Source organism: Protopterus annectens, chromosome 11.part0, assembly GCF_019279795.1.
Source record: "Protopterus annectens isolate FY-2018-M chromosome 11.part0, PAN1.0, whole genome shotgun sequence".
Taxonomy (NCBI): Eukaryota; Metazoa; Chordata; order Ceratodontiformes; family Protopteridae; genus Protopterus; species Protopterus annectens.
The window spans coordinates 294,429,181-294,454,624 of NC_056745.1; the positions used below are offsets into that span (position 1 = coordinate 294,429,181).

Sequence of the window (25,444 nt, forward strand, 5' to 3'; positions counted from 1 at the left end):
TAGCTGAGAATCGAACCGGACAGCGTCTTACTCTGAGGCGACAACGCTACCACAGCACCGCGGGGCAGAAATTCTTTCCACTGGACATAGAACTTCAAAACAAACAAAAAAATCAGGAAAGTCTGTGTCGGGCCTATAAAGAACCCCTAGTTTTCATTCTTGTCCCATAATAGCTAAACCCAGAATAACCCATCTGGCCTTATAATCTTCCATCACCATTTTAATGGCTATTTTAGCTTCCCGCCAATCATAATGATTCTACTTCACTTTCTTCCACCTTTTACAGCAATGAAATCCATTACCACCCAGTTTTTACCTCAAAGCTTTAAAGCCTTCTTACGTCTAAGCTTCACTTCCTGTAACATGACAGTATCCTCTCCCAGTAATGTTAGCTTATTTTGAATTCCAGCCCCACCCACAACCCCCTTCCTGCTCTCTTCACTCATCTCTACCCTTCTTTCCTCACCCCAGGCTGAGTCAACCCTGACCCTTTGATCATTGAAGGATCTATGCCTGGTTCTCTGTGCTGTAGAAGTAACGGGAGCTGTGTACTTTCTAGTTCAGGTAGATCTCATGGATGCTCCTCTACCCTCAGAAAGCCTAGCACCACCTACTAAAACATATACAGCTGATAAATTCAGCCTCCATGCGCTGACCAACACCTTGAATCATTCATGTGATGTATAGAACCTGTTGCTTTCGTGTTAGGACACGAATAAACAAGTCTTCATGGGTTCTGTTCAAGCAGCTTTATTACATGCAAACACATTACTACTGTTGACTATTGACTCTAACTTAAGTAACTTATATACAATTAATGATTATGATCATGCATGCTCACTCCCTAGATGCTTCTACAAAATGGCACTAAAGTTGTGGACGTGTGCAGGTTATATACATGCACATACATCTTAAAGATACAAGCACACACACTTTACATTTTAATCTACATCCTCCCTCTTTGATAAATAGACCATGCAATTGTTATAAGACTGTTTAGCATGCTGAAATCACAGGTAATCCATAGACATGCATTATACAATATCGAACATGGGTCTATATTAGATGAATGAATGCTTAAAATGTCGAGTACGATATGCTCAACAGCTTTTCAGCGAAAGTTCATCTAAGTGAAACCCCATAATGTCAAAACAAAGAGTTTCAAAAACTTATAGTTTTATTTATTTTTATTTTATTTTATTTTATTTTACATTTGTTGACCGGGCTAGTCTAGCTGGATACATGTCCATTTTCAGTAGAGGCCCGGGGAGAAAAGCTCCATAGATTTGACAAAAAACATCAGAAGATCAGGTCATAAGTATTACATTCAAAGTCAAATGAACAAGTAATAGGGTTATACAAATAATTTAAAGAGGTAAACAGTCTTAGGTCGTTGGAGTACCATAGCTACAATGAAGACCCTTGCAATTTGGATTGGGTGGAAATTAGGTAGTCCTGGGATGTTTGCTATTAATCAGGATTAGAACATGGGCATAGCCATTCGGACTTTAGGAGATCTTTGAGTTGTTTTTTGAATTGGTGGAGTGAGGTCTTGTGTCTTAGGTTGTTTGGGAGGGCATTCCAGGATTTTCCAATGGAATTAGCATAGAGTGCTTCACCTCCCAAATTGTTAGATTTAATAGTTTGAATTTGTAAGCTTTTGGATGATCTAAGGGATGTAAGGTTAGAGTAGGGGGTAAATATTTTGTTCATTGAGGGGGTTTTGTCAGGATGGTGGATTGCTTTGAATGCCTCAATGAGTTGATTGAGTTTGAGAATGTTAGGTAGTTCTAACCAATCTAGTGTTCTGAGATTGTTGCAGTGATGTGTACGATAGGGCATTCCTGTTATAAATCTAGCTATGTGGTTATAGGTTGTAGATAGTTTTCTAGCCATCAGGAAGCCAACAGCTGACGGCTAAAATGTACTGTACATAGGCAACAAACACTCCACTCATTTGACAACTGGCTACAATCCAACCAACTCCTGCTAAATGCAAGCAAAGCTTAGCTACTACTTTTCCTACCTAAAAATCTGGAACATGCAAAACAGATATTTTCCGTAACATCCCTTAATGGAACTAAAATTTCTCTCCTCTTCAATGTATTTACCAATGACATTTTCCCATCCTGCCCCCAATCCAGTCTTATTCAGTATGCTGATGACTCGACCATCATCAGCTCTGCTGACAACATAGAAAACTTTCAATCCCTTACACAAAACTCACTCCACTCTGTTGAAAACTGGCTACAATCCAACCAACTCCTGCTAAATGCAAGCAAAGCTTAGCTACTACTTTTCCTACCTAAAAATCTGGAACATGCAAAACAGATATTTTCCGTAACATCCCTTAATGGAACTAAAATTTCTGTTGACGCCCAAACAAAACTCCTTGGAGCAATGATTGATGATGAACTTAAATTCAACCATCACATTCATAGCTCAATAAAAAAAACACCAAAAACTAGGTCTGCTTTACCGTCACAAAAACTTTCTTCCCTGTGCGTCCAGGCCATCCCTTGCCCAATCCCTGCTTCTACCATCCCTACTCTATGCTTCATCTATTCTTACCCATCTACAGAGTAACCTAATATCCAAACTAGAAACCACATGTAACAAAGTAGCCAGATTTGCTGCAAATCAACCTTACAAATCCCATCACTGCCTCTCATTAAAGGCTTCACACCGGCCTGAATTTTCCAACTTAGTGCCTCAATCCCAACTCCTTATAGCCCACAATATACTAAACAATCCTAAATCCTGCCCATCCCTTGCAAATTCTCTGACAGTCTATACTCCTCATCACCCACTGAGAAGTATTAATCAGTACTTTCTTGAAGTTCATAAGCCAAACAAAACCTTTGGGAAAATATTCTATTGTCACTCAGTTGCAAAAAATTGGAACACACTCCCTTTAGCCCTTAGACTTCTTAAAGACAAAAATGCCTTAAAGAAACAGCTTAAATCTTTTTTCCTATCAAATTGGATATGTTCATGCTCTAAACTAATACCCATGAAACATTCAGGGATACCCTAAATTAACTGTATCACTTCTAGCTCTCTCTCTTACTACTACTTACACATTTTTTTCTGTCATATTCCATACTAGTTTGCTCATGTTACACTCAATTCCCATAATCCCCTATTACTGTTCTTTTTAATTTATTTATTAACTTCCAAAGTCCACACAACTTTATCTGTATATTTACTTACTTCATGCCTAGTACCTTGGTTCAGCAATGTATTGACCTTAGTCTTACCATATTTCTGCTTAGTTTCTTGCCATACTACATGAAAATTTCCATATATGTATTGTATTGTATTTCTATCCATTCTATATATTCCTTTATTGCATGTTATGTAATTAATTCAGAAGTATGTATACTTAAAGTGTGATCTGTGTTTATCTTTGTTCTTACTATTTGTTTACTTAAACTTTTTTTGGGAGCTTTACTCCTCAGGTCTCTGCTGAAAAAGGGTTTCTAAGAATCCAGACAGACTAACTCGGTTAACACATGTAAAAATAAATAAATAAATACCCCCCCAACTCAAAAAAAATAAACAAACAAAAAAAAAACAAAAACAAATCAACAAACAAAATAAAGTAGGGGGGATTCATCCCCCACACCCCCAACATGGGGGGCTAGGCCCTCCACCCCCCCCACTTAAATATACCAAGTCCGAGATTACACCACAGTGGAGGCTGTCATAACATTACACAGGGTGAAAAGTGAGACCACATCTCAGTGGAGGACTGTAAGAACGCCTAGACAAGGTGAACGTTCTGATGTCAGCCGTTGGCTTCCTGATGGCTGGCCAACTATAACTTTTCGAAACTCCTTGTTTTGGCATTCTTAGGTTTCACTTAGATGAATGTTCACTTAAAAGCTGTTGAGCATGTCGTACTCAACATTTTAAGCATTCGTTCATCTAATAGGGAACCATTAAACATATAGGTATGTACAATCAAATCCATGTTGTTACGTATTTCACACTTGGTTTAGACATTTGTCCATACTGTGTGACATAAAACTGGGAATTAGATTTAGCAACTGGGACAGTTTCTACAAAATGGTTGACCTGTGGAATGTTCAAATCACTTTCTGGAACAGAATCAGACTTTTGAACACATTCTAGTCTGGAAACAGTGTCTAACTCATTCTTTGATTTAGAGTTTGCATCACAGATACAGTGTTATGATTGCAATGATGATGATGGTTCTGGTACAGGAAGAAGATGTTTGCGATTCCTCCTATACTCCATTCCTTCAGAATTTGCCATGTAAGATCTCAGCTTGGCACAGATGCCTGTAATCTGTTCTATTTGATCAAATCCTTTTGTTGTCTGGATTCGTACCATCTCTCCTTCCCTCAACAGAAGTAGTCTGCTCAGTTGGTTGTCACTCGATTTCTGGATATTACGCTTCTTAAACAATTGAGCCTTGATGATTTTAGTGTTCTTCGACTTACTCTGCAACAAACTTGAAGAAATAGGTAGCATAGTTTTAGTTTGCCTGGAAAATAGTCTTTGAGCAGATGAGCCAAGAATATCATCATGGGTTTTTTTCTGAGATTAAGCAAATTCAAAAACATATCAGTATTGTCACGCTTGACCTTTCAAGTAATTGCTTTGCTTTCTGTACTGCTTTTTCAGCTACGCCATTGGACTGAGGATATTCAGGACTACTGGTGACATGTGCAAAGTCCCATTCTTTTGCAGATTTCTGAAACAACTGGCTAGTAAATTGATTACCATTGTCAGAAAAAGGTTTGTGTGGACTACCACGAAATGAGAAATTATGTTTCAACTTAGTAATAATAGCAGTTGAGATTAAGTTAGGTAGGAGATCAGTCTTGAGACAATTTGAATAAGAGTCTACCAAAACTAAGTAGTGCTGATTGCTCCACTCAAAGATATCAGTTGCTACAGTAGACTAAGGTTGTTCAGGAATTGGACTTATCTGAAATGGTTCTCTTTGCAAATGTGATGTAGTACTATTGCATACTGAACAAGTAGAATGAACCCTATCAATGTCTTTCAATAATGAAGGCCAAAATACTCATTTGCGTGCTGTTCTCTTAGTGTATGTGGTTCATGGGTAACCACAATCCAAAATTTGTATGTATTCTTGCTGTAAGGAAGCAGGAACAACACTTTTAGGACCTTTGAAAATAATGCCATCTTCCATCAACAATTTATTTCTGTAAGGAAAATACGCTTACACTTCAGATGATACACTAGATTGCTTTGACGGTCATCTCACATTAATACAGTGATTGAGCTTCTATGAAACCGCATCAGTCTGAGTATGATCTCTTAACTTATCAAGTCTAGTGGGTTAAAAAATTGCGCAATGACATCACATCAAAGTCAAAAGTTGCTGCGTTAAGCTGTTCTGTTTTAATTCTAGGAGATCTGGATAAGGTATTAGCCAGATAAAGCAATTTGCCTTTAGTGTAGACCAATTTGAAATTGTACTTTTGTATTTTGAGTATCATTCGTTGTAATCTTTCTGGAGCAGATTGTCTAGGCTTCTTTAGTTAGTAACTAAAGGCTGATAATCAGTTTCAATCTGAATAGCTCGACCATAAATATAATCATGAAACTTGGAACATGCAAATATTATTGCCAAAAGCTCTTTCTCAATTTGAGCATAGTGCATCTCAGTTTGCATTAGTGTTCTAGATGCATAGGCTACTTGTTTGCCCTGTTGAAGTATAACTGCACCTAGGCCAAATTTTGAAGCATTACAGGAAAGAATAACTGGTTTGTTCAAACCATAGTATCTTAACGTAGGTGGAGTGGCAATTTTCTGCTTAAGGTCTTCAAATGAATATTCGGAGCCATGAGATATAAAGACGACATTGAACTGCGAGAAAAGTGCACAAACATAGCCAGAAAGAATCAAAGGTAATGAGAAATAACATAAATTGTATACCCGATGTGAAAGACAATAAAGGAGGATTACAAGGCAACAATGACCATGCAACATTTTTGCATGTTAGCTCTCTTAAAGATGCCGTTAACTTACTGAAGTCTGCTTTAAATTTGCCTAAATAATTGACCATGCCCAGAAAATGCTGTAGAGCTTGCACATTATCTGGTGATGACATTTCAAGAATAGCTGCTTGTTTGGTTGGGTCTGGTCTCAAGCCTGTACTTGTAAACAAATGTCCTATGTACATAGCATCTGGAAGTCTGAATTTGCACTTCAGAGGATTGAGCTTTAAGTTCACTTCACGTGCTCTGTCCAGAACTTTCTTTAGGTTTCTGTCATGCTCTGCTTCACCATTGCCTCCAACCAACAGATTGTCTACTATTATGGCACATGGATAACCCCCAAAAATTTGCTCCATCTCATGCTGAAAAACTTTGCTTGCAGAATTTATTCCAAATTGCATCCTGAGTAATCTGTATCTGCTAAATGGAATACAAAAAGTAGTTTGAAATGAGGATTTGCGATACAGCATCACTTGCCAAATAAAATATTTGCATCCCAAACAAAAAATACAGTGCATTCGGCTTTAGAGCTGCAACTTCTTCAACTGTGCGCATTGGATGATGCAGTCTTTTTAATGCTTTGTTCAGATTTGTTGGGTCAATGCATACTATGATTCCAACTGAGCCTTTTTTGTGAGCGGCTACCATGGACGACACCCATTCCGTTGGTTCTGTGACTGGATAAATCACACCTTGCTGTACAATTTTATCCATCTGAGCTTTAACTTTATCTTGCATCACTATTGGAACTCTTCTTGCTGGTCTGACTACTGGAGTGACCTTTAGGTCTAACTTCATGGAATACACAACTGGAAGTTTGCCTAACTTGTCATCGAAAACATCAGCATACTTTGAGAAAATTGTTTCTGAAAAACTGGAACTCGGAAATGCATTTATGTGATGAACTTCTTTACCAAAAGAAAGCAGATTCATTCTTAAACTATCTTTGAGATCCAGTAAAGATTGCACTGGTTTTTGGACTATGTAGAATAACAATCTGTAGCAATTCTCAGCCAAATAACATGAAAGTACCACTGAACCTTCAGTTTGAATTTCTTCACCTCCAAAGTTTCACACTACTGACTACATTGAGTTGTTTGTTAGTCCTCACTCTAGCAAATGTGTCTGCTGATATAACATTACAGTTTGAACCAGTGTCTACTTTGAGCTCTGTGGATTTTCCATTAATTCTGACAGTACAAAATATTTCACCTCTTGTTAATAAGTTCACTGCATCAACTCTTTCACCAAGCACATATACACCATCTACTTAGAAAGCCAACTGCTTTGGCTCTACTTGATCAACTTGCTTTTTTGTGTGACCTTTCTTTACAACTGTGTGAGGCTTACTTGATTTGCAAAATCTTTGAAAATTATTCCATTTTTTACACTTGTGACATTGCTGACCATATGCTAACCACTTCTCTCTTTTAGGGTCCCTATTAGATCGACGAAAAGTCTAAACCTCGAATGGCTTAGAAATCAAAAATGCCATTCTTCAAAAATAGGTATTGTGGAGGCTGCACCCCCCACACCCCCAGCTAATTATATATACTAACTTTGAGATCGCACTACAGTGAGGAAAGGGCAAATCTTTCAATCTTCACTTTACTGCAATCTCACAGTAGCGATTCCAAAGAAAGGCATTTTCGATTTCTAAGCCATTCCAGATTTAGATTTTTTGTCAGTTTAATAGGGATCCCTCTTTTACACTCATGATTCGCACCACAGTTGTGACAGTTAACAATAAAGCTAGATTTGGGTTTTTCTGATTTGTGCTTATACTGCACTGAGCTGGTGTTGGAGCTTTCACCTTTCTTAGAATTTTCTAGAAAGCTGCGTGCCTTCTTTGGAAACCCTGTAGCTGCCACGTGCTTAGGCCTGTTCTTGTTTGCCACATGTTGCATAATATCTACATGTGCTCTGGAACCAACTGCAACCATGCTCTTGTCACTCATAAGCATACTTGTGTGTTTTTCTGTCACCTCATGGATTTGAAAAATATTTGTGGCTTTGCTCAACGTTAAATCACTGTCACAAAGTAAAATCTTTCTCACAGCAGCACTGTTAATACTGCATATAAGTCTGTACTTTATCAGCTCATCTATTAGCTCACCAAACTGATATGTTTTAGCTCTGTTTCTCAAGTCAGTCATATAAGCTGCAAATGGTTCCCCTGGGTTCTGATCTCTTGTGTAAAACAAATGCCTTTCTAATGTAATATTCGTCTGGGGGTTACACATTTCCCTGAACTTGCACTTCAAACACTCGGGTTCTTCCCTTGATTCAGCTTGTACAACAATTGGTGGTCTGCACCTTCTCCTTCATATACTGTTGGTGCATACACAAATGAACGCTCTCTTTCTATGGTCTCTGACCCTGCTATGTTTAGCAAAATTAATGCTCTTGTGCATGCATCTCTATCTGCATAAGCTGCTTGTATAAAAATATTGTAATCTTGTTCAAATATTCTCCAGTTCTCTGCAGTATTCTGATCAAATATAAGTGGTAGTGGTTTTTGAAATCTGTCTGCCATATTAACACATACAAGCGAAGGGTTTTGCAAATAAGCATAAACACACACACACATGCACATATGCCAGAATTAATGCCAGTAATTGTCCAATGCCTTTGTACTCTGAACTTCTACCTTTCATTGGGCTTTTCGGAATTATGCAAATAAACAAACTCATAGTACTTTTGAATAACTGGACTTTGTGAAATAAATATCTCGGGCTTTTCAATACTTTACTGGACTTTGTGAAATAACTTCTCAGTCTTTTCTATGCTTTCAGAATTTTATCGGTAAAGGCAAAAATTCTAAAGTCATTTACCATCACTTGCTTAAGTAATTTATCATCATTTTAAGAAACATTAAAAAAAGAGAACTTTACAATCCAACTGAAGAATTTACAAGTACTGTAATGCTCTTGTAATGTCATCTTTTGTAAGAAAACACCTCTTATTAGTGTAAGAAACATGCCAAGTAACTGCACAATGTGAATAAATTAATCATCTGTTGCCTTAAACTTGATAACTTTTGAAGTAATTGCACTTTGCGAATAACTGCATACAGCACACTGAAATGTCCCCAAAATAGTGGTACCTTACTAGGCAAATCTTTACAGTACAATAAGCACTCTGTAATGGTGGTAATTTGTGAACAGACACACCACTATGCTTTGACTGTACTACACAAAGTAGATGCACTTTACTCACAACAAACTCTTTGAAATATATGCACAGTAATAAGCACACACTGTAAGCATTTTTACATACTCTGAGATACTTCAAATAACCCTAGTTATGCCCTTGATACAATAAGAAGTCTTAGCTATGCCCAAATACAGCACTTTACCAAAACACATGCAGTCGCCTTGCTTTATTTTGCTCAATGTGCCCTTTATTTTTCTTTATTATATTCATTTTGCTTGTTTAAGCCCTTTTTACTCCCAATACACTTTTCTTGTGCTTGTTTTACTCTAAACATACCCAACTTTGCTTTAAACACACTCATTCTGCCTTAAACATACTCATTTTTGCTTTAAACATACTCGTTTTTCTTTATAGTTAATCGTTTTATTGAATACTTTTATCTTAAACATTTTCTTTAGTCAACAAACTTTTTGTACTTTCTGCTTGCCTGATAATGCCGCTTTGCATCGAGTATACAATTTGTGTTATTTCTCATTACCTTTGATTCTTTCTGACTATGTTTGTGCACTTTTATCTTGGTTTTACCTTCACTGGCATTTTTACATCTCATGGCTCTGAATATTCTTCTGTTTTCCATCCCGGTTCTGATACCATGTTGCTTTTGTGGTAGGACACAAATAAAGTCTTTGTGGGTTCTGGTCAAGCAGTTTTATTACATGCAAACACATTACTACTGTTGACTATTGACTCTAACTTAAGTAACTTATACATAATGACTAAGATCATACATGCTTACTGCCTAGCTGCTTCTACAAAATGGCTCTAAGGTTGTGCATGTGTGCAGGTTATATACATGCACGTACTGCCTTGCATGCTTCTTAAAGATAAAAGAACATGCACTTTACACTCTGATCTACAAACCCATTAATGCAGTAGGTTAGTAGCATGAGTAAGCAAATTTCACCATTTTACATCCTAGTTATATATTAAAAACAAAACTTGCCAAAATTCATAACCATATATAACATGAAATGGTATATAATGAAACTTTGAACAATAAAGACATACCTAGGTTATGGCTATAATTGAAAACATAAGAAGAAAAAAATTGATGATCATAGCTGCCATAAACACTTGAAAATCTCAGCAAAAGTCTTCAAATTGAGATGCCACACATAAAAGAAAATATGGCCTTGCTTGTGTATCTGCTTCAAAGTAGATGATAGATAATGTCTGACAAAAGAGATCAGGGTGGCTCAGTTGCTACACTCTCATAGTAATTTATGACTCTTAACTGCTTACTGAGTCAACCTATTAAAGTTTTGTTAGCTTTTTTGCCTGATGACATAACACGTTAATCAATCAGACCAGATTGACACCCATCATCAATACTGGTCCTCTTATCTTTTTTTCTCATCTCAAGGTGCTCAGCATGGATGTCACATGATGCAGATGATGCAGAGAGCTCTACATTTGACTCCAACAATTGCTTGCCTTGCCTTTCCTTTCCAAGAATAGGAGAGGCTAATGATGTATTTCTCTTCTCTTCCTCTTTTAGGGGTTGCTCTCCACTCATGTACAGTAGTTCTTCTTTTTCATTCATATCTTTCCTGCTGCATCAAATGATACTGCAGCCCATATATTGGCCCATATCAGTCTCTATATTATGTTCCATTAGGCTGCTTCCCTTGTTTATTTTCATCCCTCCCAGAACATGTTGAGGGGCAATTTCCTGAGGCTTTGCAGGGACCTATCAATGTTCAAGAAAGTACTATGGTGTCTGTAAGGTGGTAAATAATTTTTTGGCCTTCCACTGCCACAACTAGCTCTGTTAGGTAGGCCAACCATGAAATCATGGTCCTGTATTTGAGCTTCCTTCATATTTCCCTGTAGGCACCACACTTTTCATACAGCTGACAAGAATAGGCCTGGAAGGCACAGATTATCACCCATCCACCCCAATTCCATGTATAAGATAAATATTATTCAAAACCCATTTCTTAGTAACCAAGGACTGCAGTTTTAGATTTCCTTGCCTGAGAAATAAATTTAGAGCCTTCTTTCTTCCCACCCTATGCATGAGATCAACTTCCCAGTCCATGTCCACAGGGATATTCAGGGCAGGCAAGAAATTGTTGTAGAAGAATGTAATCAGATTGTTATCAGCCACAGTCTGATATCCTGATCAAATAGAGATTACCTTTCTTTCAGAATGTTTCTATGTCCATCACCTAGCTCTTTAATGCACACATGTGACAGTCTCTATTTGGTCTACTGTTTCTTGCTGCTCTATCATTTCTGACTTTTCCTGCAAAGAGCTTTGCACCTTAAGCAGTTTTTATTTGGATCATATAAATACTTTAGTACAGAGTGTATATCCAGTCCTTCAGCCTATTCATCTTTAATGAGACTGCTTGTAACATCTCAAGCATTTGAGCTAACATTTTGCAGTTCTGAGATTCCTTTATTCAATTTTCCATCTTTTTAAATTGCAATGCTACGCTCCTCAAAGGCATCAAAATAAAAATGGCATTATGACCTGGAGGACTGTAACAGAAATCACTGAGAGCACTAACAGCAGAGATAAAATTACACCATGCTGGGCTGACAGTAACTCTACCAATAGGAGGAGAGTTTGGTAAAGGATTGAGGGTTCATGTTAGAGTTAGGGATGGGATGCGGGTTTTAAGATAAGTGTCAGGGTTCTAGGAGAGCTATGTATTTACTAGGCCTGGATTGTGGGGAGGTTGTATAATTTACAAGGAGTGGGCTAATGGAAGATAGGATACTTGTAGTTTTGAGCAAGTGGCAAAATGCAAGTCACCTGTGACCTTCTAGATGGTGAGCACTTGTAGTGGATACCAAAAGAAAAAAATCCCAAAACACTGTGCTCATTTCTTTTTCTGATCTTGTGTTCCATGAAAAGGTAATGATTCTCAAACAACTGCAAGACTGGTGAAGTAACAAGTTAGTTTTGAAATATCACAGGCCAGAGTATAAGATATATTAATTTTACAGTCAGTGGTTGTTTATGATTGTGTATTTCATTTTTGCACCAAAAAATGTAAAAAATGCAATGAAATATTATCACAGTGATATGATATGATACTGTAAATTCTAGAAAAACACTATACTGCGATCTCCTTATAGTTTGTCGAATACACTTATGCAAATGCAATACTGCATTCGAATAAGTGTGTTCGACTACCCCATACACTTGACATTGTGCAAACAACAATCTAATTTTCGGCAGCATACATGCCGACAGCTTGCTGTTCGCACAGTGGATAGTAAACCACCATAATATACTGTCTAGATAACCTCCATGACCTTTCACCAGAGAAAGAAAGTCTAGCCTGTGTTTCTCACAATAAATCTAAGGATAAAACTAGAAATACTTGAAAAAAAAATATATGGCATGTATGATCATTGTCTCAGCCTCAGCTTGAGTTGACTAGCTATGATTCAGCAAAAGATGCAATCTAAGCATTGTTACACTAATATATTAGGGCCATTTTTTGAGAGCAGTAAGGGTACAATTGGATATGAACAACAGAGAAGTAATGCTTTACACTTCTGTTATGTATCAAATTCCACCAGTGGAAACAAATCTCACATTAACAAAAGAGGAGGCAAGATTGAACCATGGGGCATCCTATACATCGAATAAGCATGATTAGAAAAAAATTCCCCAAGATCAGCTGCTGATTTGCACTTGGGAACAATGACTGATAAGACAGAGTGGGTGCACAGATAATCTATCAAAATTCCATAATCACAGGTGTTAAAAATGTGAAAGAAAAGTTAAAGAAGGCTGAGCACAGGTAACACCTACTATATCTCACCATTAGAAGAACATCAAACTCTCTGAAGAGCATTTTCTCAGTACAGTGTCAAGCTATAAATGCTAACTGTATCAAAAAGTTTGTGACAATTTAGATGAAACGCTGCATGTATGTAAACCACATTGTTGACTAAGTAGCCTATAAAAGGAAGTTCAAGACTGGATAATAATTTTTTTATGTGAAACATAATGTTTATTAATGTTATTTTGTTAATACAGTTTGATTACTTTTGTATGAATGTAAATTTGCCTATGTCACAATTGATAATTCAATAAATGTGTTTAAAAAAGTATGGATAATAATTTTCTAAAAAGTTTGGATACAAAACTTTCCCCTTTATTACTAGAGCAGTATCAGATTCCATTAAACAGGATGAAAAATGTACAAAGAGACAGGAGACTGAATTATATGAGAAACAGTTCAACAACAAGATTCAATGCAAGCTATGACCAGGATTGTGGGTTCAGGCTTCAGTTGACAAAACAGTAGAATGGAGAGCTGTGATGATTCTTAAGATGTTCTTGAAATCACTCAACAACAAGAAGTAATGAAGACAGTCTTACTGTCACAAGAACTAAAAGAACCTGTAGAAAACCACCTAAGAACTTGATAATTTTCTTAGTGAAATAAATATGCTATCTTCTCATATTTAGAGGCTATCAATGTCTTACTGTTTATTAACCAGGCTGAGCTGTACAGGCTATCCATAATCTAGAAGAACTGGGTAGGATAATTTTCTACTAGTCTGCAGAAATACCATTATTCAAGGATGTTGTCCATTTTTACCATTTGATTCTGTTTCATAACTACATAATGAATAGGAGTTACTCTGTACTCTGATGCACAATTTCTCCTCCACACTTGTTCTAGAACATACCATTTACAGTATAACTAATACAGCTCATAGTCATGCAAGCATTCATTGGCAACAACAGGTACAGGTATTCATAAATTAGGGTGAAACAATCAAGACCATCTACTCTGACCTTACCATACAACAGAAGCAACTTCTCAAGTTTATTCCCATTGAGCTTCACTAGCAGATGCTTCATCACACTAGCAAGATCACAATGAAAGCATTTTCATAGATCTGTGAATTAGACAATTTCAGTATCATGTGACCTAACCAGTAGGAACCTAAGCCTAAAATTAATCAGCTGGTAGTCAGACCTGAAAACTTGTTCTACCACCAGATCCGGAGATAACGTAACAGTATGGATCACCATATCATGAGTATTGCCTTTTCTGTGCATGGCAGGAATAACAACAAGAACAAAACCAAGTCCTTTATTAATGTGTAAAAATTTAGTAGTGAATTCATCAGTTTCATTATTGATCCAGATGCTGATGTCTCCTAAGATTAGCCTATTCTGGTGCTTTGGGAGAAGGTTGACAAGGAAATCAGTGAACTCTTTGATAAAAAGTCATCAGATGAGGTGACAGGGTTAAATCAATAAAATTACAGACAACTACCAGAATGACTATATTTAAATGAGTAAATATGATAAAAAGAATTCCCAATAAGTTGAAAGAACATGAGGTAAAACATGGTATTTAAAAAATGGACAGAAGTAAAAGGTCTATATATCAATAAAATAATAACCTGCCAAATAAAGAAAAAAATGATCATGAGTAGAATTCATAAACTTTCACTTTTCACAATAAACAAATTTGCGTGATGAGCAGGGTTTGTTGAAGTCAATAAACATAGCTACACAGTGCAGCCAAAATAACATGGTCAGCTGTTGTATATGCTAGGATAGAATAATGAAGCAATATGTATGATAAGGCAAAAAAAAATGACAGAACAATTCAGAAATACTGAACTTTCATTCAGTGACACTGCACACACCTTATATATGTGCATACTATTCAGGCTGTATAAAGTACTGAACGAAATTAAGTGTTGACTCAGCTATTGTAAATCTGTATCTGCAAGAGGCTGTGACAGTCTCTGTAGCTGATGGTAAGCGGCATCTTCCCTGGAGGCAATGGGTCTTCCAAACACATTTAACATTTCATGTCATCCATGACACCAATGTAGTGGACAGGTACTGCATGAGCAGGGAGACCATGCAGGAAATCGTGGACATGTGTTGGCCACATCTGCAGCTTTGTGGGAGTCATGAAGTAACCATCCCAGTGGATACAAAGGTATGTGTTGCTTTACATATATTAGCTACAGGGAGCTTTCAGTGACCCACTGGGGATACAAAAGGGATATTTCAGGCATCTGCCTCAAGAATACTCAACCAGTTCCTTGATACCATGCTTCCGCATATGGGGGAACATATGTGGTTCAAATGTACCTCAGAGAAGACAGGACAAGCACTGTGCAGGATTTCTATGATACAGCTCATTCTCCTGAGGAACTGTGGGCAATATACTGTACCCAGATTAAAATAAAATCCCAATCTGTTGAACAAGGAAGGCAGTACTTGAACTGCAAGTGCATCACTTCAACTGTCAGGTAATCCGTAATGCACTAGTTATCATCGATAACGTGCAGGCCACCCAAGTAGATTTCATGACTCTGTATCAATGGTTTGAGAGGGATCACTTCCCACATAGCCATCTTATGAGTGATACTGGAGATGTCTTGGAACCCTGGCTACTGATGACAATCAGAAATCCTCACAACCAAACTGAACACGGTTACAACCACACATTATCACAGACCAGAAACATCACTGAATGTGTGTGTGGGATACTGAAGTCATGGTTCTGCTGCCTGGATACATCTGCTAGTGCCCTGCAGTATAACCCAACACATGTGAAAAAAATAACTACCATGTATACTGTATTGCACAATATCATGCACAGGAAGCAGTTACAGAAGGAAAACCTCTTGCAGTTACTGCAGTTCCCAGCACCACAGGTAGCTGCAGCTGAGATAGATGAGGAGTCAGAGGATGAGCCAGCAGCAGGAGATGACTATGCATGATGGTGACAAGCACAGTGTGCCATGGCACCATTAAAGAGGCAGTGGATTGCACATAGTTTACAACATAACTGTGCAAGAGCCAAGCAGATATATTCAGTAAAATCATGCATGCAAAAACACCATCGGCTGGCTATGCTGTGCAATCAGACACAGACAACTTAAGTTGCAATGTACAAAGAGCAAAGGAAAAAGGGCAGGGAACAGTTATCATCATTTGCTCAGGTGTGGAAGGCAATCCTTAAGTATACAACATCTGTGCAAAGACATGCAAAGTAAAAACAATGCATACAAAAACACCAAACTGTGCTTATCCATGCATAGACTGGCCTTTCTTTGCATCAGAGATAGGCAACCCCAGTAGTAATTTACAAAGGGCAGGACACAGTTATAACCATTTGCACATATTTAGGAGAGAGCACAGGTTTTCTTTCTTTTTTCAGGGAAGTGTGTGAGTGACAGCACTGAGGCATATAAAAACAAGCATGCATTTAAGGGAAGTATCAGACTTGCTATTAGGATTAAAGTCAGGAAGTGCTGAATGTGCTGAAAGCTGCAGTGGTAAGTGTGCATGTTGTGCACCACTATGTTGTGTTGTGGCCTACTGGACAGAGGGTTCACCTTCCCATGCATACCCCTGCATATGGGGGCTGACTCTGCTGGGAGTTGTCCTGGCTCACCCACAAACTTGGCTAGATGTTGGTGTGCTATGTGGGCATGACTGATGTCTACTTTAGGATGTGCCAGCATGACAATGACCTTGATCATGGGGATGGCCTGTCCTGGGTGTATACACATCCACAACTGATGTTGCAGTGGACATGGCAGCAGTGTAGTAGTGGTAACTTTGTAGTCCATGATAGGTCCAAGTAACATCCAAGAACATCACAGATGAACATCTGCAATGATGGCAGCTTGCCCCAGACAGATGCAATAGACACTGCACATTTCATTGTGTGCTTCATTCTACTTAATGAATCACATATATGGTTCATGAGTTCCCATATGTCAACCTGCACAGCTCAGATCACCCTCTCAGCCTCTGCTGAAGTTCTGTTGGACTCTGCTATGCTTTCACAATGGCCCTGCATATAAATTGGATGACAGTTTACATCCAATGAGCACCAGTACCAGCCCCCCTGTGGACTCTCCCACCCACAGCTAGTAGGGACAGATTGAGATATAGCTCTGCTCAGAGCCTCCACACTTCCCTGCTCTACAATGTTACCATTTGCCTGTCCACTCTCAGATAGCAGTGTGGTCTGGGTGTGCACAGACACAGAGTCTGTATCCATAGTCTGAGAAGGGGGTGAGAGGGTCACGCTCTCTGTGTTTAACACATGCACTGCACCCCCAGACTGTGCTATGATCAAATGTTAAAGATCATTCATTCTCAGTGGGAGTAGGTTCATAGTTCTTGTATCAGTCAAAGTTTTCCCTTTGAATGCAGCAAAAGGCAACCTGTCCCATGAAAGCTTGACCTGGTCCCAAATCAACATATACAACTGATGTCATTACAACTAAAACATATGACATTCGAGTATAATCATGCCTATACCTTATGCAGATGGATGTTTTTCCTGAATGTCAAAAGTACCTAAATGACACAAGTTAGACAGGTATTTTACAAACTGTAATGTGACTAACAGATACAATGGGGCTGGATAGTGATAATAGGACTACATACCTGGGGCATCATTAGTAAAAATTTCTCTGAGGCCTATCCATCTCTGCCCCAACATCCAGCATTAAATAGTGGAATTATGTGGATGTCATACTGAGGTGAATAACACCTCTGTGTCCATAAGTGGCGATTCAGTACGCAGCCTGCCACCTGTTACTCCCTGCTTCTTTGCCAAGGCCTCTGCTCTGTGGGTGGCAGCATGGATGGTATTGGTCACTTGTATTCATACAATGTCTTAAGTTTGATCCTGCCCACCCACAGCATCACAGCATTGACATTTGTGACAACTTCACACAAGGTATGGTCTCAGAAGGGACAGACAGCAAAGGTGAAGATGTAGATGGAGGCCTATAGTACTCCTCAGTTTTCCCTTCTGTAAACTTGTAGGTGGATGTGGATTTTACTACTGATTTCTTCAGTACAGCTGCTATACTTTAGTAGATTCTGGCAGTAAAATGACTGCACCTGCAAAGCAATCTGTACTTGAATGTCAGGTATTATTAAATAGTGTCCAAAGCATACTCCCATCCAGCCTGTTAGGACCTGAGGGCCACAAGACTAAACGTAAAAAGTTCAACAGTTAAGATTAATTTTATAGAGGTGCAGAAATGCAAAAAATGTTGAAATAGAGTGTTAGGCTACTACTTTAGTTTCATTTGAAGTTATGACAGGAAAAAGCAATGCCATTGAGGTTTCCATTTGATTTAATAATAAAGTTACAGCCTTTCTATTTCACTGTAGTACATTATCAGTTTGTTACAGACTTCCAAAAAAGCCAACAACTCGTTGGAATACACACGGCAAAACAACACTTTAATACAAAATAGTAAAAATATAAAACGTGAGCACTTTCACAGAGTCCTCTCTGCTTCCTCAGACATACTACAGTAACTGCTGCTCTTGTTTAAATAATGAAACACCTGTGTCATATTCAATCAGTTGACAGTATCTTGATTGAATAAATAAAAGTTAAAGGCATACACTATACAAACACTATATAAACAATCAATCATATAAATAGTGAACTAAAAATATGTAAAAAAACTGTAAAAACATGCTCTATAAAATTAGATAGTGGTAAAACTGTAAAATATATGTACAAATATTAGAAGATGTGACCAAACATAATAATCAATGTTTCAAAGCCCTGTTCCTAAGAAAAGGTTTTAATGAAACCCGCTTTTATACAGACTGTTATAGTAAGAATGTTGTATACTTTGGTTTCTGTACAAAATGCCCAGCCTACTATGTAGGCAAAACTAATAGGCTACTCAAAGATAGAGTCCTAGAACATGTAAGGGACATTAAAAATAAAAAAGAGACAAGTGCGTTAGTGATGCATGTTATATAGGAGGGAGCCACACACATCTTCAAGTTTCTAGTGTTACATATCATACAAGATAAAAAAAGTGGTGGGAACATGAACAACAAGAGCGAAGCCTCTGAACAAGAATGGATAATTAGGCTTCAGGCTGACAGACCACCTGGACTAAATAGTGAGGTTTCACTGAAATATTATACTTTTATCATTGGTTACTTTATCTAGATTCAGGGGATCTGTGTTTGGCAGTCACAGACTTGCAAGAATGCATTTATTAGTAAATGTATTTATTATTTTAATTCACTATAGTACAATTAGACGTTGCCCGTTCGATTCTCAGTTAGAGCGTCTTCTGTGTGGCGACATGCATGAATGGGCGTTCCTTCATTGAAGGTTGTGCGTTAGGCATGGCAAGCCAGCACGTCAAAATCTACTGCCAATCATTAGCGGACCGGAGTTCTCCTGTGGCGACCCCCAACCAGGAAAAGCCGAAAGAAACAAACAAACAGTATCAGTTTGCTTATAAACTTACAAGAATTTATAGCAGCATAAGTTTATTTCATGCAGAAAAATGTAAATAAAATAAGGGCAACAAGCAATGCTATCAGTTTATAAATGTTAAAGCCGCAAATTTTATTTTAAGGTCCTGTTTCTGTTTATTTTTCCTTCCAGGTTGATTTTAAATACAATCAAAAACACCAGACATCCAGCCTTGCACAAGAGATAGAAAAGAGGAGGTCTGAAGGCTTAAGACACAGAAAAAGGACATTAAAACAGCCTCCAATGCCTCATCAGTGACTGGAACAGTACAGAGTAAGGCCTAAAGTTGGGAAGAGCTGTGGTGCGCAAGTCAACTATCTACAGAAAGTCTGTGTACAACAGATGTGCATTTATGTAAATTAGAGTTAAAGCAAGTATGTAACTATTCTCATGTTTTCAGAGAGTTCTGTAACAGTACTAGTTTTCAGATTATGTTTTTATGTTCAGACAATAATAACAAAAAAAGGTACTAATAGTTTTGTCTCCAGAACATAACATCTACCAAATTTCAGTTATGCTTTTATCTGTGTTCAGGTAACACTGGCAAAAGATATTCCTTTAGTATTAGTTTAGTTAGTTTCCAGAATATAAAATTTATACACAACTATTTTAGATGTTCAGTATAAATATGTATCACTTTAATGTAACTTTCAGTCAATCAGAATATGACATTCATACTCAGCTATTTCTTCAGTATAGTACATTTCAGTCAAATTTCAGAATAAAGCATTAATTTAATTTCAGTCAAGTTTCAGAATATAACATTCATACGTAGTTACAACATGCAGTTACATCATACTTCACATGATTTAGTCATTAGTTTAAGGGCAAAAGTGACAGAATTATTTATAAAGAGTATTTCTACATCACATATCACATTATTCAGTCATTAGTTTTGAAGATAAAGTGACAGAATTATAGCAGGCTTATTAAAATAAGTTCATGAACAAAATGAGTAATGGGTTAACAACTAAAAAATAAAATGCCCAGAACCACAGTGCCAGCTGAAGAAAAAAAAACACAGCCATAATTCACTTTAGCTCTTTCATTCTTTTACTTCCAGAACTTCATCAGAATAAAGAATGAGACACATTACACAACATTTAAGCCTGCTTTTTGTGACATCATAATTCAATTATCCAATCTAAAAACATACTTAATCAAGCCAATTCCATAAATAATTACAAAAGTTAAAAAAAATGGTTGCAGAATACATTTCTAAAAAACTCACTTAAATGGATTTATATTTTAACAAACTCTTAATAGAAATAGCTTCATTCAGAATACTTTGCAGGTTTTAGATACATCACGCATGCTTCACAACTTAGACTTAAAGACTCTAAAGACTATGGATCTAGGTAATGGGATAATCACTGGAGCAGGTAGATTTCCTACATATAGAACTGTTAAAGCTATTTGGAGCTAATAGCACCTTTGAGACCATAACGTACATCATTATTTATCAGGACACATCTGCAGATTATGAATGAGGTAGCATAAAGCTCATATATTCAAACCAGATCACAGTGGTTAATAATACAGATATGAGGTAACTATAAATGAAGGTCCCTGTAAACTTTCATCAGAGACCTCAGCAGGAGCTGATAGACTGAGGGTTTTCCCTATATTCTTAGTGAGTTCACTATACAGGGAGAATAATAGGCCTAAAAATTTAGAGTCAGATTTGTGTTTTTGTGTACGCATTCAGTTTCAGGGAAAGACGGTTCAGTAGAAAGGAAAAGATAATCTTGCTGGCTAAGCATGATATGTGCATAAATAAAAGTTCTCAGGGAGAGCTACAGAAAGTTCTTTTCTCAAGGGAAAGGTATGTGTAATTGCAATAGAATGGTAGATAAAGAATGAACTGTGAGGCACATGCAGGACCAGGCTTGAAAACCAAGCATAAAGAGGCATGTAAACATTACAGGGTTTTGGTATTAATAGGCTATATTTCAGACACAGTCAGTTGAGTCAGTTAATTTAGTTTTTGGACTGATATGCAAAAGATCTTTACAGTACAGACACTGAAGCCTGAGTACAGAAGTTGAGTCAAATATGTATGTTATTCAGAAGAAAAAGACTGTTTCGGCTGATATTATTCAGTCGAATCAGAATATACATGCAGAAACTTTGGATATTGATCAGCACTGTTACTGTTATCTAAAATTCCAGACTTTCTGCAGACTGTTATTGTTTATCAGCTCTATTACTTGAGACAGTATTCATATATTACTGACATCTAATAAAGCATTCTTAACTGAACTGCAGCATGTGCAGAATTCATTCTGAAAAGTCAGAAAAAAAAAGGCTTGGCCATTAAAGAAGAGACTGGCACCTGTTCAGCAAATGTTTGGGTAATTAACAAATAAAGAAATTCATTCCAATCTCTTTCAGTTGTTTCCAGTTAATCCTAGTATACTATAGTCTTATAAATTCTTTCACGACCAAAAAAAAAAAAAAAACATATCAAGCTTGTAGCTTAAGAAGCACAATAATCATTTACCACAGCTTTGGTAGAAATTATTTAAAATGTAATAATAGATATGTGTAAGGTGCACAACATTACAGTACTATATAGAACACATTAATGTTGATACAACCTACAGCAACATGACAATACAATAGCCAGTGCACTTCCAATATACCCATTAGAGAGCTTTGGACATTCCATGCAGATACACAGAAAAAGCTATTTGCATTTCCAGGCATTTACAGTAAATATTCCATAAAAAAACTATTTGCCTATCCAAAAAAGTAGGTCTAAAAAGACCAACATACCTTATAGAAGCAAATAATGCTATTATGTAAAAAAAGGTAATTACATTAGGAGACTTCTGGATTAAAATACAGTATTTTTCTTCTGTAGTGCAATGATGATATGTGGCTACAATCATGATTTTTATCTTTGGGCACATTGGGTATGATAATTAGGGCTCATCATATTATTATTTCTGATTCGCTCAGTTTGAGTGATGAATAAACCTGATAAACATTGTGTTTAATTCTGCACTATGCTGTGCACACACATAAGCACCCAGGTAAGCTCTGTGCAGGTGCCAGATGCACAAATGACACTGGTTGGGAAACTGTTGTGCTCATACATCTCAAGTTTACTTCAATATTGAGTAGTATTCTTCAGTCTGAGCTTTAAAGAGCAGTGTTCCTCATATTCTCACAGTGTAAGTTTCTGTCATGCATTACAGTGTTAGCAATGTTTACAATTGATATCCATGGTAAGTTGCAGTGATTAATAATTGTAAAAGAACATTTTATAAGTATAACATGATACATGTCAACCATGATGACAGCTTCTTAGTTGAAGTTGTTGGTAAACTATTAGCAAGTGTTTCATGTGTTGTCCATTTGTGCAACATTATGTGAGCTGGTGTTCTACAGTCAATAGATGGAAGTTTGCACCCAATGGTCACTCTATTTTTAAACATCTAACAATAGAGTAACTGCTGAACATTTATTCTCAGAAGCAAATAGAGTGATGGAGTATTGTGATGTTTCACAAGTCAAAGTGCCATTGGAACCATAATAATACAGCAGCTATTTTGTATTACTTTACCATCCATTGTGCAAATGAGGTGCCTGTCACTGCTAGTCATTTGGCAAAGGCTGAAACACATAAAGAAATCATTTGTGTGCTATTTTTCTGCCATTTTTCATGGCATCTTTGAGTGTGAGACAAGCATAGCTGGAGAAAGTGAGGGTAGTGATCCTTTTTGAACACAGAGGTGGTGTGAGGTGGAGCAGTCCAAGTTTTTATGAACATCCTCTATAAGCAGTACACATGGAGACTTCTGCAGGAGGACTATATCAGGTCAACATATAAGGCTAATTCCTGGAACAGTTTGGACAAAGATGACACCTGTGCTAGTGACATCCCATGCATAGGGGATCAGTGCTGTCAGCACTAAAGTGACTTAAGTTGCTACAAGCCTGACCTCCTTGGCAAATGGGAGACTGAAGTTTGCACACAGTCAACACCTCAGTACTGTAAATACAACATATATTAACTAAAGAAACACCTTCCAATGTATACCACTATCTAATGCATCAATAAACACTTTCAATAAACACTTTTGTAATATCTCTAGTCCCTGAAGAAATTGAAATAAATAGGAAGATGAATAGGGACAGACTACAGCAACTAATGGAGTGTCAGGGTAATACAGCTGCTGCTGTGAAAGATGTATCTGTATAGTGACAGGTAGCAATTACAAATAAGGTTAAATAACATTTATACTGTGGAAAACATCTGTCAGTACTGGCATACTTTAATGGAATTATGACTATGGGGAGTTACAAATTTGATTCTACATGTCACTCCTTGTATAACTGGGGAAGATGCTCATCACGTTACGTATATGCTCACCCGAGACTGCTAGAATGGCTGAGGGTTCAAAAAAATCCTGTTATCATGGCGTAATTTAAACTATAAGAATAGTTATACATGAAATTGTAGATAAAATACTTAAAATTTTAAAATAATGGTGTAGTCCCATATATGTTTCTATGCTGTCGCTTGTATTATTATTATTATTATTATTATTATTATTATTATTATTATTATTATTATTATTATTATTACTATTATTTTCTTTATTAATGTCTCTCCATCTCTGTTACTGTTATATGTTGCATGTTGCCCCTTTGGTGGGCACAACTATTCAAACACTATTCTAACACAAGGTGAGCACACTATTCTAATACTACCTTGAAATGTGTGTTTACTAACCCCCTCACTACAAGTTCTTCTATGGCCTTACACGATAATGCACTGGTCTGGAGAGTATCAGTTCAACAGTTAGGGGTTCAAATCCATTGAGGTCTACCTTTCAGCTGTCTGACAAGCAATGCATTTCATGCACCAATCACTTACAATGCATATATGAAATAAAGCTAAGCATAGTAACTGTCTGTGACAGTTTGGCATTACTGTGCATTTCCCATACAGTAGGAGGAGGGTTTTGATCTCCTGCTTGTTGTATGCTGGGTACCACTGTTTTCATTTTCCAGTCTTCCATAGTGTTCCAACATTCACTTGAAATACATGTTTTTGATATATAGATTTTTTTGAGGCATCACTTAATACTGTATTGGTCTAGAGAGTGTCAGTTAAGCTGGAAGGGGACAAAATTCAAGGAGGCATACATTGCAGCATTATACAAAACAAGCTATATCATGTAGCTCTAACATACCATGAAAATGTGAAGTAAGTTAAACATAATATATGTATCTATGTATTATGTTTAACTTATTTCACATTTTCATGGTAAATATTACACATGTATGTGGCTGAGTCTAGTCTTGCAGAAGTGTACACTGTGAATGCGCTGGTATGTTTTCAATATTCAGTTTTCAGTTTTCAACACTTCTATAACATTTACCTGAAATGTATTTTTATGTCATCTTTTCAATGGGTGCTTTTGTGCCATGCCTTGCTAATACCATGGTCTAGAGAATATCAGTGGCAAGGGCAGAGGTTTGAATATATTTAGGTGTGTATTTGTTTTATTACTGCCATTTTCAAGTGCAACTTTAATCTAAGGATGGGAAACAGAAAATGTACCCCAGGCCATCCTCCTGTTCTATTAATGGACAGATGCAGCTCCTAAAAGCTTTATTCCATGTATGGATCCCATCAAGTTATCCATGGTAAAATCTCATTTAATCTCATTAAGTTTAATATATAATTATTGACCATGGGATGGGTAAGGCCAATCAATAACCAAATGGGATAGATTATTTTGAGTACAAAAAGGGAAATTGGCTTAGCTTAAAATGGCTGCAAGGGTGGTTAGCCTAGCACTTACCCATGAACCTATGACTGAAATAGAGAGATATAATTTTCCCATGTGACAAGTCTACTGGTTTGTATGTATAATGTGTGGTTATAATATGATTCATCACAGTATCACAATACTTAATGCAACATGAGGGATGTTGCG

The 25,444-nt window shown here is 37.1% G+C and overlaps 1 long non-coding RNA gene across 1 annotated transcript in view; it reads left to right on the forward strand.

Annotated features, from left to right (window-relative positions):
- Positions 1–21,749, forward strand: part of LOC122815348 — a 221,921-nt gene extending 200,172 nt beyond the window's left edge. The window contains exon 3 of the long non-coding RNA XR_006366949.1: positions 19,620–21,749. This is a non-coding gene — a long non-coding RNA (uncharacterized LOC122815348). The remainder of the gene's footprint in view (positions 1–19,619) is intronic.
- The last annotated feature ends 3,695 nt before the right edge of the window (positions 21,750–25,444 follow it).